This window comes from Papaver somniferum, chromosome 9, assembly GCF_003573695.1.
Source record: "Papaver somniferum cultivar HN1 chromosome 9, ASM357369v1, whole genome shotgun sequence".
Classification (NCBI taxonomy): Eukaryota; Viridiplantae; Streptophyta; class Magnoliopsida; order Ranunculales; family Papaveraceae; genus Papaver; species Papaver somniferum.
The window spans coordinates 115,360,974-115,375,266 of NC_039366.1; the positions used below are offsets into that span (position 1 = coordinate 115,360,974).

A 14,293-nucleotide genomic window follows, 5' to 3' on the forward strand; every position below is an offset into this window, starting at 1 on the left:
ATGGGATATTTGTGTTTACGACCGTGAACTTTGTTCTCCCATATTCTTGTCAGAAGTAAAGTCGTTCATGATCGGTATTCATGTATTGGTTTAAGAATGAATAGACTTTTGATATATACAAAAGTTAAGCCTATATTGTCAACCTTTGATGGAAGATAGGTTAAAATCTTTTGTATCCAAGGATTATTGCTATTGTATATGCTTGTGCAAAAGAATGAATCCTTGTGTATTCCACGGTATAGATCTTCATTGATCCATCCTTTTTGTATTACCGTGAGGCTCCGTAATGTGTCTTATGTTGAGCACGATACGACTAAGTTGATTAATTTTTTATTAGCTTGGTTGGTTGTTCCGTAAGATACTTTATGTTGAGCATTTGTGAACTAAATTGATCATCTTGTTTGGTTATTTAGTTATTGCTCTGTGAGTTCTCTTATGTCGAGCAAAACAAATTACAATTAAATTGATTACATTTGTGATTAGTTTGATTGTGTATTCCAATTAGATTAATTATGGGATATCTTGTAATTAGTCTAGTTGAGTTTTCATATATTCCATGAGTTTTTCTTGTGTTGAGTATATGAACGGCTATCTTAATCATTTTCTAATGGTTATGTTAGTCGTTGCTCCGTAAGTTTACTTACGTTGAGCACAACGAATTAAATTGATCACTTTTGTGTTTAATTTGATTATGTATTCCGATTAGATTATTCATGGGTTTACTTATGATTAATTTGATTGAGTGTTGGATATAAAAATCATTCTCATGGTTTTGGTGTCCAATAAAATCCTTCGTTTCTCTTGAAATTAAGGTCGCTCGTTGTTGTTCCCTTGGGAATGACATCAAATGAGGGAGAGTTCTTTTGAAATTATGCTTAATGGTCATATCTTGAGGAGTGTGCGGATTTGGAATTTTAGAGGGGTTATCTTGTATCTTTAAACTCCTTGATGAATGTTGTTAGCTTCGGCTATATGATTTCATCTAAATAAGATGATGTGTGTTTCTTTCTCTCAGTCATGAGTCTCTTACGGAAATTTCATTATGATCCCGTTCTTGTACCTTTGCCAATTTTATTGACAAAAAGGGGGAGAATTAATATGTAGTTCACACTATAAATACATATGGTTTTCGGATCATTGTGTAAGGGGGAGTGGTTTTTATGTGAGATGGAGTATTGACTAAGGGGGAGTGATACATATCACCATAGTATTATTGTTGAAGTTGTGATACAATTGGGCTTTAACACTATGTAATAATACTATGACACTGTATAACAATGATCGAGACCGATGCTTTCTCATTGTTATAGATACGGATCTTCAACAACGGTGATGCTAAACTTACAACCTTTGGGATAATTGGAGTACTTGGAAGTGATGAAGATTTCGAGGAATGTTGAATATTAGACATGTGGAATAGGAGCTAATAAAGTTTCATTATCTTTTTTGTATTCCATATGTATTGATTGTCACTAAAATTGACAAAAGGGGAGATTGTTAGAGCACTGCTCGGTCAAACTCGCATGCGTTGTTATCTCAAGCATGTTTGTCAATGTTAGTGATCAAAACTATAAGTCTTGATTTATAGTCTCTTATAGCTAAGTCTCGGACTAGGATAGTAAGTGTAGTTGAGCTCAAGACTCCATGGCGATCATCATACAAGTAGAAGATCTACTCAAGGAACCGGTGGAACTTCTCGACAAAAAGGTATGTGGAGACTTGAACTTATCTGTCACTCAAAAGTATATCTATTCTATCTCCTACTCTTTGAGACAAAAGTCATATGCTATATATATAGACTAGATCATACACATTTGGTATTTCGAGCCGAGTATACCTCGCCTATCTATATATCGAAATATGTGTTGGTAAGCTTTTCGCTTCGACCAAGTTTATCTTTACCTAGTAACGAAAGTCATGAATGTTTCAATCACTTTGAAAATTGCTTTGACGAGAAATAGTGTAACAACTGTATAACGTCCTCTAAGAATGTTTCAATGATTGGAATGAGAGTTTAGATTACATAACCAATGGATTCCTTGAACTGAAGTTTTCGAACTTTGTTGATCAAGAGAACCGGAAGTATGACAAGTGCCAAGTCTGCGAACTCAGTCCGCGAACTGCTGAAGTTATCAAACCCTAGAATTTCTGCTGGAGTTGACAAACTACTTGCGTGAGCCAAGTCCGCGAACCCAGTCTGTGAACCGGCGTAGTTCTCGAACCCGAGAATTTCTGCTGGAGTTTGTAAACTCTATCCGGTGTCTTAAGTCCGCGAACCTAGTCTGCGAACTTGAGAAGGTTATATATCTAAAGATGATTTCTGAACTAAATCTTAAAAGACTAAGGAATGTATTTGCAAACCATGGCTATTAAAGTTCATGAACCTATTCAAGTGAATCAAATCATCTTTGCTTCAATTGTGTCTTGTGTAGATACGTAAGATTTCCTTGCAATTGAACAACTCTCTTAACTAGTTCATTTGAGTCAATTGAACTAGTTATGGTGAAGAAGAACATGGTTGGTATGAAATGCTCATATGGTTAACCTCTTTGGGTAGACTATTGTTGAACCAACAATGTACACATTTGGGTGCGGTTAACAAACCTAGAAGCGTACAATAATTTGTGTATGACAAGCTAAGTTTTCGATCTAACGGTTGAGAAATATTAGCTTGAAGCTAAATCAGGTTTTAACCTAACGGTGAATATTGATTGCTTTGTAACTAAAGCAAAACCCCGATTTGAAAGGATATATAAAGGAGACATTTAGCATTGAGAAAACTAATCCCCACATGTCCGTGTGATACTAGTTTCTCTGCTAGACTCGATTCTCCTTTAACCTTTGGTTTTCTTCTTCTAAAACCAGGTTAACGACTTAAAGACTTCATTGGGATTGTGAAGCAAGACCGATACTACTATTATCGTAGTTGTGTGACCTGATCTTGCATCTTCTATCGTAACAGTACAATCATATTGATTGGCTTGAGATCGTGAGAGTTCTCCGATAGGCAAGATATAAAAAGTAATCACAAACACCTTCGTCTCATTGTTTGTGATTCCACGACATCTTGTTTCGCTACCATACGATTAATATTGTTGTGAGGTGATTGATTAATCTAGGATGTTATTCGGCAATATAAGACCGGATTATCAATTGGTTCTTGTTCACCTTGATTATTATCAAAAGACGGAACAAAAACTTTTAGGGTTTTTCTGTGGGAGACAGATTGATCATTTGATAGACTTGTCTGTGTGAGACAGATTTGTTTATTGTTAAAGCCTGTGATTTTGGGTCGTAGCAACTCTTAGTTGTGAGTGAGATCAGCTAAGGGAATCAAGTGCGTAGTGTCCTGCTGGGATCATAGGCGTAGGGAGTACAACTGTACCTTTGATCAGTGGGAGACTGATTGGGGTTCAACTATAGTCCAATCCGAAGTTAGCTTGGAGTAGGCTAGTGTCTGTAGCGGCTTAATACAGTGCGTATTCAATCGAGACTAGGTCCCGGGGGTTTTCTGCATTTGCGGTTTCCTCGTTAACAAAATTCTGGTGTCTGTGTTATTTATATTTCCACATTATATTTGTTTATATAATTGAAATAATACAGGTTTTGTATTTGAATCAATCAATTGGAAATCCGACCTTTGGTTATTGATTGATATTGATTGATCCTTGGACATTGGTCTTTGGTACCGTCCAGGTTGTTCCTTGTGTTTGATTATAGACTCACTGATTTCTATTAGCTTGAGTGAATCAAAACAAGAGAGAGATATTAACTCCTTGAGATACTTTTACCTAGATTGAGTCTGACTGTCTAGTTGATTCTCTAGAAAGTGTTTCGGAGTTAGTCCATACAGATTGCTAAGCGAAATATTGGGCGGTGTTGTTAGACCCCTGTTTTTTCACAAACAAATGATGAATCCGACAATGAGTCACATTTTTATCAGCACTTACCACTTCTAAATCAACACTATTCCTCTATAGCACCACACTACCACCACTTCTCCCAATAGCAGGGATATCTCTATAGTTATAGAATTCAAGAGAACTGAATAAATTACCAGAATTAGACTCACCAATCATAGTTTCCGTTAAGAAAGCAATTTTAGGTTTGCAAGCCCTGAGAAATGCCTTCAAATTGCGGACTATCGATATGTTTTTCAATCCTCGACAGTTCCAAGAGAAAATAAGCATTTTCCATTTGGATGATTTTGGACAGCCACCACACCTGTTTGAGCAATAAAGTTGTATACAATCTTCTTCGATGGTAGATCAATTTCCATAGGGCTAGCCGCTCTTTTCGACCCACTTGAGAAGTCTTCATAATTTTCTTTACCTTGCTGAGTTCTTGATGATCTCGCTGATCTCTTCCACCCTGATTTCATCTTTTTCGAAATGTTTTCTGCCGTAGCCGTTGAAGAAGATGAAGTATTATCTTCATAATTTTGCTTGATATTGTTAGGGTTAGGTTGATAGAGAATGGCATTTGGGTATAAAACTGAATTCTCTAGTTGGCTGGATAAAATCAACGGGTCTTCGATGGTCTTTTCTAACTTAAACCCGACTGATGTACCCATATCATAATTAGCTTTAGTGTGCGAATTACCCACTTTCAGAGTGTGTGTACAATAGTCCCTCCTGTCATATTTAGTGTGTGTGATTTACTTTATTCGTTGTACCAATCGACAAACTATGGTCCACCTTCTGTTTCTCTGCCAAAATTTTGTTATTAATAACAGGTGATTTTCTTGGATCTGCTGCCGTCTTAGTGCCAGTGATTTTACCTGTACCTATCTCAGCTACGTCCAACTTGACAACATCAATTTTTTTATGTTCTCTTCTATTATCTTATCTTTTATGTGTGCCCTACCATTGTGTGGAACCACTGAGTAATTTGATAGACGCATTTATGTGTCTAATTTGTCCTCAATATTTCGTATTGTTAGTACTCGTTTTCGTCCTTATTATGGTGTTTTGTGTGTTTGTAGGTATTTTTTGGAAATAAAAATTCTTGGAAAAATCGGCTCGAAAAGTTGCCCGGGGCACCCCGGAGGACATTTGCTATTCGGACTCTCAGATTGGATAAGGGGCACTCACTTACTAAGGGGCACACTAACCGCTATTTGCACCCAAGACACCCCAGTTTCTAAAGGGACCCCTAGTCTGGTTATGGGGGCACCCTTCTTCTTCACGTTTAAAGAATTTTTTGGCGGGAAAATGAATTATCAACGACGGAATTTCCTGGGAGAGAATTGGATGTGTTCTTTGCATTTTTCTCGGAGATTTTAATTGAGTTGACCATGTTTCACCTAAACAGGGATTGTATGGAGTTTTTTTTCGAAAAAATAGCAAAATCCATGTAGTTTTGATAATTCAGGGAAACTGCATTCAAGGGGGAGATTATCGCGGATATTTGGATGATTCGGGAGAAGATTTTCTTCTTCAGTCAACATGTTTGATCTGTTAAGCCAATATAATCAATGAAGCCAGCTCAGTACACTCGGGTGAGAAGAAAAGGGAAGTTACGTGGAGTTGAAGAACAGGGCACGTACATGGGTTATTCTCGAGATTTTCAGAGTTATTTTTGGAGATTCTGCGTGTGGCTGGAGGGACTTGAAGTCGTGTTGATTGTTTACTGAGTGTGTTGGAGTATTTCAAAATCATGCAGACGCGTGATGGAGCTAAAGCAGGAAGATTATTCTCATAACAGACCGGGGAAAATAAACACAATTATTACGGGATTATTCGCATTCAGTAAGGAATATCTCGGTGTTGTTGGGTATAAATAAGTCAGCAGGGTTGAAGAGAAGGGGTATGGAAAGTTATGGGTTATTACAGAGAGAATTGGGAGGATTTAGAACATCTCGGAGGCGAGAAATTGAAAGTTGCAGAGAGTCACCATTTATGTTGCTGCATAGCTGAAGAACACGAAGAACATACCAGCAAAGACAGTCGTTTTTCTACAGTGATAACGACTCACGGCCGAGGGTCGTACATCAGAGGCAGACTTATTTGCTACAGTATCAGTGACACATAATGTGTGTCGTTCTGGTTTGTAACACATATAACTGTTACAATCCCGGTTTTCATTATATTTCTCCCTTTTTATCATTTGTAAACCATTTTTGAGCAATAATAATGAATTTCGAGCGTGTTTCCAACATGATGATGTGCTAATTCTCTCACAACCAAGGCAATGAGGAAGCTATTTACGCATGAATAATTTGGTAACTATTATATTTTCTCTAATATTTAATTATAATTCACTCAATCACTGCTTTTGCAGAGTTTTTAATTGTTTGCATAATTTTCTTCATTAGTTGTGATTCAATTAGATAGGTTATGCTTTGATTAGATAATCTATGCTTAGGGGATACAATTAATTTTTGAGAATTTGCCTGATTATTTGTGAGTTAAGAAAATAAGGGACTTAAAGATAATTAGATTTTTGGGTTATTTACCATCATTCATTCATGTGTAATAGTGGAATCAGTGTCTTGGTTATTTTCTCATATCTTGAAATCAAATTTTGAGTTAAGTTTTCTTTAATTTTTAAGTCTAAATTCTTTTGCTTTCACAAGTCTCAACGAACCTTTTTACTACAACAACTTGAAAACACATCAATTTTTGGCGCCGCCGACGCGGACTTGTCTTTAGGCTAGAGTTTTTAGATTTTTTTTTCTTTTCTAGGTTTTTATTTTTTTTGTTATTCTTTACGTTTTTGGGTTTTTGTCTTTTCCTTACAGAATTTGTAATTTGGAGCGAAAGAAAATTTTGCCAAAGCTTTTGGTGAACACTTAAAGACTTGGAGTAAAAGGCAAAGCGAAAGAAGAAGAATTTTTTTTTATTTTATAAAAAAAAGAGAGAAAAAAAAAGAGACATTTTTATTTTTTTTAGACTTTCCTTTTCTTTTGCACTTTATTTTTGGACTTTGGACTTAAAACTTTGGGACATTATTTTTAAACCCTACGGAAGGGTAGTTTAAATATTAAACTGTTTGCAGAGAAGGACGGTGATTACGATATCACCTCAGCCCCTCGGGTTCGTACATGACATAGGAGTCGTGGCCCGAGTCGACTACAATGGTTCATCCCCCGTCTGGAACGGGAGGTAAGTTTGTCGAAACACTCGTGAATCCCCTGTCAGCGAGTTACCGTCTTCCTTCATGTGAATATATGTCGAGGAACTGAAAACGGCTGCTTTAATTTCCTAGTAAAGGGCAAGGACTGGCCATACAAGAAAAGGGTTCGGATTTCATAACCGTTCTCTTCTTGCCCGCCTTAGGAAAACGATACCAAACGCGAACCTAAGCTTAAAATACTGACTAGAACGAGACCTATAGGGTAACGAGCTTAGTAGGAAAGTCGTTCGAAAAATATTGGTTACCCTTTTAAGCATACTTCGAAGTTCATGATGGTTTCTGTGAGTTGAATGTGTGAATGCGCCGCCTTGTAATACCGGTGAGGCCTTGGGTATCAAAGCTCCACTGAGCTTCCCTCGCCTCTATTCAACTTACTTTGACTCGGATTGATTCCAGAGGGGTTTGCTTAAATTATAACGAATTCCCTTTCGAAGTATTAGAAGCTGGTCTAGAAGCAATCTAAGTGGAGCCACCATGCTTTTTGTTTGCTAGAAATCAGTATATTTGCTGTGGTGGAGTCAGCCTTGTATGTGTTTGCTTAGATATTCCCTTCCTTTTAGGATTTTTCTTTGTATTTTTGTTTTTCTAGTGTATGCCCGAGGTCATTAGAGAGCGGGTTTGGAAAAGAAACACTCTAGGTCGTTTGATTAGTGACAAACCTAGTAGTTCTTCTTGTGAAGGCGGGGACTCGAAGACTCTTCTTTTGAGAGCCCTGTCTTTGGAAATTTCAGCTTTGAAAACTTGACAATTAGTGAAGAAAGTACTCATAGTCCTTTGGTAGTGCCATAAATGGCAACTTTGAAAGCTTTGTTAAACCCAACTAGGACCTCTCGTCCGTCTTGTATCAAGTTAGCTGAAACCGAGGCAAATTATGAACTGAAACCTGAGACTTTACAGATGCTCCCAATGTTTTTAGGAAAAGAGAATGAGAACCCCTATTTTCATGTTAGGGAATTTGAGGAAGTTTGTAGCACTCTGAAAATTAAAAACCTAAGTGATGAGGCGTTGAAACTTAGGTTATTCCCCTTTTCCTTAAAAGATAAATCCAAATCTTGGCTGTATAGTTTTGCCCCTGAGTCAATTGAAACCTATGACCAACTTACTTCTGCCTTTATACATAAGTTTTTCCCAAGGCATAAAACATCGTCTATTAGGACACAAATCTGTACTTTTTCCCAAAAAGAGGGAGAATGTTTATATAGGTACTTAGAAAGGTTCAATGACTTGATATCTCAATGTCCTCATCATGGTTTGGAGAAGGTTAGGTTAGTTCAGATCCTATACGAGGGTTTAGATTATTCAACAACAACCATGGTTGAGTCCTTATGCACAAGTGGGTTTGAGAATAAAACTGTTGATGAAGCGATGACATTTTTGAATGAAATCGCCGATAAGACCCAACAATGGGAAAATAGTAGGGAACCCCATAAAACAATTCTTCTGAGTATAGGAAATGTTAATATGGTAGAAGGAACTTATGAGTCAGATGCCAAAATAGCAGCTATAGCCAAAAGGTTAGAAGCCTTAGAATTAGGTCATTCTAGTGGTAGTAGTGGAAGAAATGAGCCTTTTTGGGAAGGCCTTTCTGTTGAAGAGCAAGCCAATGATCTTTATAACAACACTAGGTTTGATAACCGACAGAAGTTTGACTCATATTCAGAAACCTATAACCCTGGCTGGAGAAACCATCCAAACCGTTCTTGGTCCAAGGGCCAGAATCAAGGTCAGTCTAGTAATGCTCAGGTTCCTCCAGGTTTTGGCTATACTAAGAATCCTTCAGCTCCGGCACAGTTTCAGAACCCTTCGGATAAGAAGATTATGAGTTTAGAAGAGTCTCCTGCTTTGTTAACTCGTAACACTGTGCAGTTTCAGCAATCTGTTTCTCAAGGTTTAGAAGAAAATAAGAGAATATGTCAGGCTAACTCTCAGGTTATTTCCGAGTTGAAAAACCAGGTTAGTCAGATAAATGAGTCTTTAAGAGAAAGAGGTAAGTTTCTTAGTCAGACTCAACCCAACCCTAGAGGAATTAATGAAATAGGTGAAAGACCATCTGATCATGTGAATGCTATTAAAACCTTTAGGAGTGGTAGAGTGATAGACAACAAGGTTTCCATGCATGATAGTGAACATGCTGTAGTTCACCCTTCTGAGCCAGAAAATGAGTAGACTGATAGAGTCTCTAAAGAGACCAATGAGGGTCCTGTTGAGCCCGGCTTTGTTCCCAGAGCCCCATTCCCCCAGCCGCTAGTTCCAACTAAGAGGGAGTCCAACTTTAATGATATATTGGAGGTTTTTAAGGAGGTAACTATCAACCTACCATTGTTGGATGCGATTAAGCAGATTCCCTCTTATGCCAAGTTTCTTAAGGCTTGTGTACACGAAAACGTAAGCTTAGTGTCCAAAAGAAAGCCTTCCTAGCTAATCACGTGAGTTCCATTATTCAGAATACCACTACTCCTAAGTATAAAGACCCAGGGTCCCCTACCATTTCTTGCACAATAGGTAAATACCGTGTTGACAAAGCTTTGCTTGACTTAGGAGCCAATGTGAATTTACTTCCATACCATGTGTACCTCAAGCTAGGACTTGGTGATATGAAACCTACCCAGATGACACTTCAGTTAGCTGATAGGTCCGTTAAAATTCCTCGTGGTGTGATCGAGGATGTTCTTATTGAGGTCGACAAGTTTATTTATCCAGTGGATTTTGTTATCCTAGATACCCAACCTTTCCCTGACCCAGAGAACCAGATACCAGTGATTTTAGGTCGCCCATTTTTAGCAACATCCAATGCGATCATTAATTGTCGAACTGGTATTATGAATTTGTCTTTTGGTAACATGACTATTGAGTTGAACGTCTTTCATATTAGTAAGCTACCCTCTGAACTGGATGATTCGAGCATAGAAGAGGTAAACATGATAGGAACATTAGTCGAGGAGTCATTACATAACACTTTGTTAGAAGATCCGTTAGAGAAATGCCTAGCTCACTTTGGGATTGATTTCGATGATGATAATGTGATTAATGAGGTGAATGCTTTGTTAGATTCAACCCCTTTGTTAGACACTAGTAACAGATGGAAACCTAAGTTCCAACCACTACCAGTTTCTAAGTCTACCCTAGTTCCTTCGTTAGAAGAGCCTCCTAAGTTGGACCTAAAACCATTGCCAGATACCCTGAAGTATGTGTTTTTAGGCCCGTCTGAGACTTTATCTGTGATTGTTGCTTCCGACTTGGATAGTGATCAGGAAAGTAGGCTAGTGACCGTCCTTCAAAACAACAAGGAAGCTTTAGGGTGGACCATAACAGACATTAAGGGTATAAGTCCTACTGCTTGTATGCATCACATCTATTTAGAGGAAGATACCAAACCTTATAGGGAGATGCAACGAAGACTAAACCCTAATATGAAAGAAGTAGTTCGAACCGAGGTTCTTAAGTTGTTAGATGCAGGCATTATCTACCCCATTTCAGACAGTAAGTGGGTCAGCCCCGTTCAGGTTGTTCCCAAGAAATCCGATATTATTGTAGTCTAGAATGATAACAATGAGTTAATCCCGACCCGAGTGACCACGGGTTGGCGTGTTCGTATTGACTATAGGAAATTGAACAAGGTCACTAGGAAGGACCACTTTACCCTTCCCTTTATTGACCAAATGCTAGAGAGATTAGCTGGACATAGTCATTACTGTTTTCTAGATGGCTACTCAGGATACAATCAGATCGTTATTGCCCCAGAAGACCAAGAAAAAACTACTTTTACCTGTCCCTTTGGTACCTTTGCGTATAGACGCATGCCTTTCGGGCTATGTAACGCCCTTGCGACTTTTCAGCGTTGCATGATGAGCATATTTTCCGATATGGTAGAAAAGTTTTTAGAGGTCTTTATGGATGATTTTTCAGTGTTTGGTTCGTCTTTCAATGAGTGCTTGCATCATTTGTCATTAGTGTTTACTAGGTGTAAGGAAAAGAATCTAGTGCTTAATTGGGAGAAATGTCATTTCATGGTTCGATCAGGAATTGTTTTAGGGCATATCGTATCTTCTAAGGGTATAGAGGTAGATAAAGCCAAAGTTGACCTTATCAAGACTTTACAGGTCCCAAAAACCGTAAGAGATATTAGGTCATTCTTAGGGCATGCAGGTTTTTATCGTCGATTCATTAAGGATTTTAGCTTGATTTCTAGACCTCTTTGCAATTTTCTTGCAAAAGATGTTAAGTTTGTCTTTGGTGATGCTTGTTTAGAGGCTTTTGAGAAGCTCAATACTTTACTCACTACCGCCCCCATACTCCAGGCACCCAACTGGAACTTACCCTTTGAGATCATGTGTGATGCTTCAGATTATGCTACTGGTGTTGTCCTAGGTCAGCGAGAAAACAAATTACTTCATGTGATTTACTATGCTAGCAAAATTCTGAATGATGCCCAGTTGAACTATACCACTACCGAGAAGGAACTGTTAGCCATTGTGTTTGCCTTAGACAAGTTTAGACCCTATCTCTTAGGTTCTAAGATCGTCATATATACTGATCATGCTGCTTTGAAATATCTTTTGTCTAAGAGGGATACGAAACCTAGATTGGTTAGGTGGATCCTTTTGTTGCAAGAGTTCTCTCCAGACATTAGAGACAAAAAGGGTGCCGAAAATATAGTAACAGACCACTTGTCTAGGCTAGTTGTTGATTCCCCTGATGATTCCCTTCCTATAAGGGATAGTTTTCCTAATGAAAACTTTTCTTTGTTACCCAAGCACCTTGGTATGCGAATATAGTGAATTATCTTGTTACTGATCGAATGACCCAACATTGGGGTAAACAAGATCGTTCTAGGTTTTTAGCCAAGGTTAAGCACTTCTTTTGGGATGATCCTTATTTGTTTAAGTATTGTCCAGACCAGATTATTAGGAGATGTATACATGAGAGTGCCCAGTCCAGTATTATTTCCTTTTGTCATGATCATGCTTGTGGGGGTCACTTTAGTGCTAAGAAGACTGCTGCTAAGATATTGCAGTGTGGATTCTATTGGCCTTCGTTTTTTAAAGACTCCCATAGTTACTGTGTTACTTGTGAACGTTTCCAGAAATTAGGAACCATTTCCCGTAGGAACATGATTCCCTTGAACGCGATTCTAATTGTTGAGGTCTTTGATGTGTGGGGTATTGACTTTATGGGTCCTTTTCCTAATTCTTTTGGTAACCTATACATCCATGTCGCTGTAGACTATGTCTCTAAGTGGATTGAGGCGATTACGTGTAAAACCAACGACCATAGGTTTGTGATTGAGTTCTTGAAAAATAATATACTTACACGTTTTGGTACACCGCGAGCTATAATTAGTGATGGAGGGTCGCGCTTTTGTAATGGGCCTTTTAGGCTTCTCATGAAGAAATATGGTATTACACATAAGGTAGCTACCCCGTATCATCCTCAGACTAGTGCTCAGGTTGAGGTTTCCAATAGGGAGATAAAACGTATATTAGAGAAAACAGTTAATCCTAATCGGAAAGACTGGTCGTCTAGGATTACTGATGCCTTATGGGCTTACCGTACTGCGTTTAAGACCCCCATTGGAATGTCGCCTTATCGGCTTGTGTATGGAAAGGCATGTCATTTACCTGTTGAGTTAGAACATAGAGCTTATTGGGCTGTTAAGCAGCTAAACTTTTCACTTGACAAGGCAGGAGCCCATAGGAAACTCCAGCTCAATGAGTTGGACGAGATTCGTAAAGATGCTTACGATAGTGTGAAGGAGTATAAGAACAAAATGAAACTTGTGCATGATAGAAATATTTTACGGAAGTCATTTTCTCCAGGTCAAAAATTTCTTCTGTATGATACCCGCTTGCATCTTTTCCCTGGGAAGTTACGTTCTCAGTGGACGGGTCCTTTTAGTGTTCGCACTGTCTTTCCTCATGGAGCTGTTGAAATTGAGACACCGAATGGTAGTATTTCTTCGAAGGTTAACGGTCAGAGATTGAAACCCTTTTTAGAGCCCTTTCCTACAGGTGATGTTGAGGAGGTCCCTCTGGAGGACCCTGTTTACCCTTGATTGACCATCGAGACGATTGTGTGTTGTGTATTAGTCTTTGATTTCTCTTTTCACCCAGGTACTATCTTTCCGACTTCTCTCTTTACTGATTCCTCATGTTACTTTATTTTTTTGGTATTGTTCTTTGATTAGAAACATTGAGGACAATGTTAGATTTAAGTTTGGGGGTGGGGAAGAAACTTTTTGCTGCAATAAATAAACTCCAGAGCCTAGAAATTTATGCTTATTAACGTAGGCACTAACCAATCTAAGTGGATGGGAACATCTTGGTTGTTGGAGTTGAGGAACCAATCTGATTAGATGGAAACATCTAGAAGAGTCTATTCATAAAAGCACAGAGCTCAGGTGTTAGAAGAAAAAAAACATGGTGCCATATCCTCGTGATGGAAACATCGAAAGAATCTTGATCACTTCTTTTTATTTTTCTTTTTACCATTGCTAGGGTGAAATAGAGTGACTGAGATAAAAAAAAATTAATTAAAAAATTAATTTGAGACCAGACCACCAGACCAACCGGAATAAATACAATAAAGTCGACCACTGATACCCTTGTATATGCCAGCTGAGTTGACCTAGAGTTAGGATTATCGAACACTGGTTCCCTTGTATATGCCAGTGTGTTGATATTAGTCCAGACCAGTATCTCAGTCCATTAGGATAGGTTCACCTTAGTCAACATCATCCACGTTTTTCTCTATATCCATCTTCTTAATCTATCTATGTGATTGGTTGACTCCGGTTTATGATGTCCAGAAACTATCTGAGTAGAGCTCTGTCACTTTATATGAATTTTAGTATGCTTGAGTGCAAACTCGTGTACAACAATTGGAATTTCGCATCAGGGTACTTCCTCTTGTAGTCAATAGGTGTGCCAACCAAGGAGATTCTTTAGTGCTTTCCAAGGTTCTTCATAGATAGCTATGGTTTGGAGTAAAGGTTTTGTGGGTACACCTCTGGTAAAACCTCCCGAGATTAAATCGGTTTTATTTTTATTTTTTAGTTTTGCTCGGGACTAGCAAATAATAAGTTTGGGGGTATTTGATAGACACATTTATGTGTCTAATTTGTCCTCAATGTTTCGTATTGTTAGTACTCGTTTTCGTC

The 14,293-nt window shown here is 38.2% G+C and overlaps 1 pseudogene; it reads right to left on the minus strand.

Annotated features, from left to right (window-relative positions):
- Positions 1 to 8,290: 8,290 nt before the first annotated feature.
- On the minus strand, positions 8,291 to 8,390 carry LOC113314593 (annotated as a pseudogene).
- Positions 8,391 to 14,293: the final 5,903 nt, after the last annotated feature.